A 6,673-nucleotide genomic window follows, 5' to 3' on the forward strand; every position below is an offset into this window, starting at 1 on the left:
GAAGAGAAAAAAGCTTCGTATTTCCTCAACTCGTTAAAACTACGTGCACGATCGGTATAACGTTCGCCATTAAAGTCAGCATGTCATTTCGTAGCGATAAACGTCACACAGGCTTCTTATCTTAGTGTAATAATGCTAGCACGTATCGACATACGATTGGACAGTACCGCGCTCCATTTTACTGTTGCGACTAGAAGATCCAAAGAGGTCTGTTACAATTGACTAATGAGATTACGTTGTTTCGTTTGGGCCCTTTGTGCAAAAAGCTAGCCAATATTTATGGTCCTAAACTGTATCGGCCACCTTTATGGAAATTTCGACGACAACACTCGCCGCTTATTACACCATTCCTTGCACTTTAACCTGAAGTCTCAGTGTCGCTCAACCAGTCAAACTGTATTGAGAAACACCTGTACAGTTTCCCCTGGATTTCCTGTTTTCTTCCAGCTCGACATAACACGCGCTAAATACATTTGAATTCTTAGCTACCAACTAACCACACAATATACCGAGTGTTCAAATTCAAACGTGCACTGCTCTCGTTCTTCTTTACTCCTTTTCTATTTCCTGGCTCTGAATATCCAAATATTTCCTTACAAAGCTAAATTAAATTTTCACTTACGCACAGGTGCCTGATCTTGCTCCTGGACGTATCTCTTTTCCGTTACGTAAGTCGACGCAGTATGTTTTTCAAGACGCGTTCGCCTTCCGAGACTTCGTGTAAAATTTAACGGGTCAAGGTATAATAAATGCGGTCTATTCATAAATTCACGAAAATCACCATAGCTCGGTGTCGCCGCTTTTTATAGTATATAGGTAAACGCGCGATCGCGAAAACAATAACGCGTAAGCGTGCGAGCGACTGCAGCGGGCACGATGAATTTTTCGCTTATCGGCTTAACGAGGATAAAGAAACTGGTGTGACGTAGAGCGAGAGAAAAAAGAATGACAAGACTGTGGCGTTGGCGTATTGAAGAGTGAAAGAACCAACGGATTCCTCGGTTACGACTTAAGCCACACTACGCTATTTCTATCACTGGCGCAACCCGTCGCCTCCGTTAAGTTTACCTGTAACTCGCTTCAAGGATTTCGAATAATGGATTCTCTGCGCTAGTATCGATATATGTATAATATATAGATATATCCTACTAGCGAGACGTCCTTTCCACTGCTATTCCTTCGTACAATAACGCGCGTAACCTGTAGTCATCCGTAAGTGTTCCCGGGATGCGTTATTTGGCATTATCGAAATTTCACGGGAACGACAACCGGTATCAGCAACCTCCGATGTAACTGGTAGCTTTCAAGTATTGAATGGAGTATAGGATATATTTTAAGCGCTCTTACTGAATATTCTGTATATCTGAGAGTGTACAGCGTGGTCCCCGAAACGCCATAATTAATCCGAGAGAAAGCCACACATCTGCCGGCTAATTCCCGGGTGCTCTTCAGCTTGGCGCTGCAGCCATTTCTTTTAAATATTCATTCTTATTGCTCCCGTTACTGATATTACTTTTTAATCTATCACTTTATAAGGGTGAGTATCATATATGTATAGTGATATACAAGGGTGTCGATGCTTCGCTGCATCGTATATCTGACTATGGCGAAGGACTGATATAGACGCCATGTTTTTTTTTTTTCTAATGACGAATTATTAATTAAATGTCACGAAGGACAATTGAAGCGTGAATTATTACGCACTGAAGTTCAAGAGCTTTCGATGCTTTTCGCATAGGACTATACGTCTAGGTGCTCGTTGGATTCTCCCTGAATGGATTTGCTCTTGCACTTCAGAATGAGTAGGGTAATAATTCATCGTTGCGTCATGCCAATGACACGTGATTACACGTTGCCCAAAGTCATCGGGAGTTATTTTACAATTAAATGAAATTGTACGGACAACCGTGAATCGAGGAATTTTACAGGCGATCGATTCGAATTTCATTCTTCTTTAAAGACGTGAGACGCTTTTCTCAATTACAAGTACATTTTTGAGCGCATCGGAATTTTAACGATCAATGACAAATTTATCTTTACGATTACTTATTCGGCGAATCACTTCGTCGTACAGCGTCTTTGCAAGAGACTGTACTGTACTGGTACGTGTTATTATAGACGCCATGATTTATAAAGTGAAACTGTAATCTTCGTATCAGATAACGCGTTAGCCGATTGCCATTTTGGTTGTGATTCGTGGTAAAAGAATAACTGGAATTTACTCGATCCCATATATTCAGAATACGTAATTATTTATATTATCACTAGGCACTGCCCCGTTCCACGAATTATTCGTTTAACTCTATTTTTTATGAAATTTCGTAATTTTAACGTTTGGCACGTCTCATTACGACAGTGCGAATATATTGCTCGCGGAATTGCACGACCGATAGAGAAGTACTTATTATTTGATATTTTCCTTGAGTCGCCTCGTTCCATTTACTTTCCTATTCATTCGAGGGGGCAGTGAGCATTTTTTTGCCATACGACCACGTTGACCAAAGATCAAGAACAACCAGTAACATGTGTACACAATCTTTTCTCCTCTAGCGCGAACAGGCATAAACATCCGTAATTATACTTTGCCATTATAATGATCAGTTCCCACTTTTCGATCACAGGTAGAAATTCGTCGCTTTTAAAAATCATTAATCGGCTCGCATTGCACGCGGTTGCTTATCACAGCCGTGACTATAACATATCGAGAGAGGTATCAGACACTAATCGATTTTGAGTGATCGATAAGTTCCGCGCCATCCTTTCTATCAATCCTTATCATTTATTATTGTAATAAATAAAAATAATCTACGGTTGCACAACTCTTTGGAACTTTTTTTTTATTTTCCATCGATAATTCCTCGATCTCTCTATGTATTTATGTGGGATGCTGTGTTTACATACTAGTCACACAATTTCTTGAGTTTATGAGATTTTATCTGTCGGAGTCGGGAATCCGCTTTCCATCATTTTTCTTCCATCCTCGTATGGCGCATTTGAGACATCGGTTAAAATACACTCGCTCGCTCACCCGTGCCTTATTTAAGAATGCAGTTTGAGACGCGCGAGTCGTGCTTTCTAAGCGTTTCAGGACATTTTAAAACGCATTAGCGAAGGTTGCTTGTAGCTACGTGACTGACATTGCTAAAGCGTACAAACGGCTACCGTTGAACTGGTTCCGGCGAACTTTTGTGGATGTAAAGTAATGACATTCAATGCCGCCATTTCAAAAGTTGCCCCGTGTCCTCCGCCACGCTAAACAGGCTCACTTCCATAATCCCTTGTATTCTTTTTTTTTCTTCTCATTTCGAAAGAACATATACGTAAGACATACGACTGACCAACTCTACCTAAATCCTTCGTGGGTCATGTTAACAAAAGAATGTCGTATCTACTCGCCTGTTCCAGGATCTCAAATATTCCCCATTCGTCTCGGAACTCCAATTTATATCATATATACTTTCAAAGAATTCTAGGGACTTTTTTTCTCTAACCTCACCTCGTGCCTTTCGTCTACCCTCAAGCTGAGATGGTTATTCTTCACAAAGAGAAACGCACGTTGACACAGTACTCTTATCTGCTGGAACCCGCTGACTCGAACTTCCAAGTACTATACACGATACAGCGTCGAGGTCCTATGTCTTTAACGTACGGCTAAATACTGTGCCGTATAGCCGCACGCGAAATAAGCCAGGAAAACGAGTATGAAAGGGAAGAAAATAAAACTAAAGAAATTGTCACATACCGCACAGGCTGCTTCATCGGCGCAGACCCTACGTATACATACCTAGCTATAGATATGCTGAGTAACGGACGTTGCCCCAAGTGTCGAGTTAAGCTCTACTAGCAAAATTCACTAGGGAATACCTACATCGGTATATAAATACGAAAGAAAAACATACTGTGCCCGTTCTTGCGTGACTCACGAGGAGTCTTTGATACATCAAGGAGCCTCCGTGTTCGGGTACGTCTTCGGTGTTACGTGTTTTATACGTAATCCACTGGGACCCTAGGAAGCAGTTGCGATTACTGTTACGCCGTTCGAACGCTCTGGAGTTTCATAGAAATTTACCTTTTTTTATCTCCCTTCACTTTGCAGCTTAAGCATTGTCATTGTAAATCGTTATTACTCCCAGTGGCTCACAATCGGTCATCCGGCTATATCCGCACCGACCTAGAGCATTAAAGTCAAAAGTTACGCGTACCCCCCGACCGCAGATTTAATATTTATTGTGATTATTCGCTGAACCCTGAACCGCCATTGTGGTGCCCGCATGCAACGCGGGCACAGTTACGTCATTCGCATCGTGCGACATTATTACGTATGTACACGCATATTATATGCCCCGGCAGGGTATTAGATCGGTTTAAGTCAACCTGGTATGTGTATATGGATGTACCGATAATACACAGTAGAGTTTCGCAATTTGCAAATATGATGCCATTGAGAAGATGTAGGTAACGTTGGCTGGTGAATTTCGCTTCAGTGACCGAAGATCTTCTTCGAACTTGTAATATATTTTCACTTTCTTGACGGCTTAACGGCGATACACACTGCGACAAATGTACTTGTGAAACGTGCCGGAAGTGACGAGGGGGACTGACGACGGGTCTTCCACGTACGACGCACGGTTTCTTGTGATCCCATTGACAGGAATTCATGCAGCAAAGTATAATGCGTACCTATACGTTTAATCTTACCCGGAAATAAAGCTTCGTGTCGCTTCGCGTTGACTTACTAATGCACCCTGGTTACTGTGACGTTGCGTATATACGTATATGATACAGATATTGCATTAACGGTTAGTCATGAGGAATGTCAGGTCCCCGAGCTTGCACTCGAATTCGTATACGAGTTTCCGGAGTGTTTGATAATTGAAAAAAAAAAAAATAGTTCCACCAGGCCGCTCCGAGTACGACGACATAGCGACATATAATATTTCGAAACTCGTATTATATCTGCTGGTTATTTTTAAATTTACAGTACAATTTCTCCCGGCGACCACAAAAGCCCATCTCGTCCTTACCTAGCTACTATGTACCTGACGACAATAAATGCATTGTTGGACGCAGGTGGCCGCCTTGGAATTGTCCATATAGTCGGGTAATATTTGCGCAAGAACAATGCGCGAATACTTGAATGCTCAAGCCTTGTTGTTCCTGATACCTGAAGTGACGTGTCCAGGTACCTGGTAGTGGGGGCCTGGTGCTTGCTGCTTATCGCGACCTTTTTTTTTCCTCGTTCCTTTTCTCTTTTTCCTTACCTCTGTTTGCCCATCCGCCATTCCTCCCGTCTATCCGCCCAGGCGTTGCTCGTGCTTGCGAATTAATACAGCGGCGGCACTAATGCCAGCTATAAAGCCAGTTGCTATAACCGCGAGGGAGGCGTCGATAGAACTTCAGAATCGAAGTGGACGTTGGGAGGAGGCCGTTAACTTTTTTTTTTTTTTTTTCGTTTCGAACGTCATCAACGTCTTTTTCCTCTGAGCATCTCTCAACGTAAAGAGGTCGTTGAGATCTATGTAATTAACTATAGGATCGTGATGATAAAGCGTATAGGGATTCCTGCGTGCTCTCGTATATCGTCTACGAGGGTATTCAAAGAACCTTCATCGAGTCGTCGCTACAGCTTCTATAGTGGACACGATATATATAGATGGGCAGGTATGGCTGATATCTTATTGGCTTTCCCTTCCAAAGTCCATGAACTCGGAATAACGTTGAATACAATTTCACGGATCATCGGAATAATAAGATGGCTGACATCGGGGACTCTGACAATAATGCACTGGAAAGACACGTACGTGACGCTCGCGAGAGAAATTTTATTACAGTCTGTGTTGACACAGCCCATGTCAAGCCATGCTAAGATGTCGAGCGCCATATGTGCAATATTAGCTCACATTCACTATATACTCGGTTCAAAAGCCTTCACGAGTTTATTCCACCTTCTATACCTTGGACGTCCTATATGAATATCGAGTGAATTTCTGTGAAGTTATCATCGAGTCGCCTTAAGCTAGGAACGATATACAGCGCGTGATTAATTTTCTTTTTGACTAAGCACATGTACTGGCGCACCCGGTGTGCTCCGAATTTCGCAACTGGATGATTATCCCAAACGTACCTATACGTACGTAGGTACCTGCCTACTCAGGTGTTACGCAATGTCACGGACCGAGCACTGATTTCCACCGAGCGTGGCAAACGATTTAATCGTGAATTTTCCGCCGCGATCGACTTCATGACTCACTGCGAAGTCAAGTCGATCTTATCAGAACGACGCAGTGACTCCATTAAATTTTTACACGACGCGACAAGCATTACCGGCGTCTTCGTGCACGTGAGTCGCTGAAACTTGATTGATTTGCATAAATATAGTACCTATCGATCATGGATATATGGCTTTTTATGTATATACATACATCGTAGCTGCGAGCGACCCTATCTTTACGAAGCACACTCGAGTAAGCGTCATCGTGAGTTTCTTGTATTCTTTCGGCCATTTTCAACGAAGAATCGCTACTTCGAGTCAGTAATCTGCACGACAGAAAATGGCGCGTCTAGTGTTTCGCACGTGCCCCCCCCCCCCCCCCCCCCCCCCCCCCCCCCCCCCCCCCCCCCCCCCCCCCCCCCCCCCCCCCCCCCCCCCCCCCCCCCCCCCCCACCCCCCACC

General features: G+C 43.3%; 1 protein-coding gene and 1 long non-coding RNA gene across 6 annotated transcripts in view; one reads left to right on the forward strand and one right to left on the reverse strand.

Moving 5' to 3' along the window:
* LOC112495421 overlaps positions 1 to 6,589 on the reverse strand; it is a 15,625-nt gene extending 9,036 nt beyond the window's left edge. Inside the window, exon 1 of the long non-coding RNA XR_003061902.1 lies at positions 623 to 6,589. This is a non-coding gene — a long non-coding RNA (uncharacterized LOC112495421). The remainder of the gene's footprint in view (positions 1 to 622) is intronic.
* Positions 1 to 6,673, forward strand: part of LOC107274704 (thyroid receptor-interacting protein 11) — a 29,359-nt gene that overhangs the window by 10,743 nt on the left and 11,943 nt on the right. The window lies entirely within an intron of this gene.

The sequence above is a fragment of the Cephus cinctus genome, unplaced genomic scaffold, assembly GCF_000341935.2.
Source record: "Cephus cinctus unplaced genomic scaffold, Ccin1 Ccin1_scaffold0101, whole genome shotgun sequence".
Classification (NCBI taxonomy): domain Eukaryota; kingdom Metazoa; phylum Arthropoda; class Insecta; order Hymenoptera; family Cephidae; genus Cephus; species Cephus cinctus.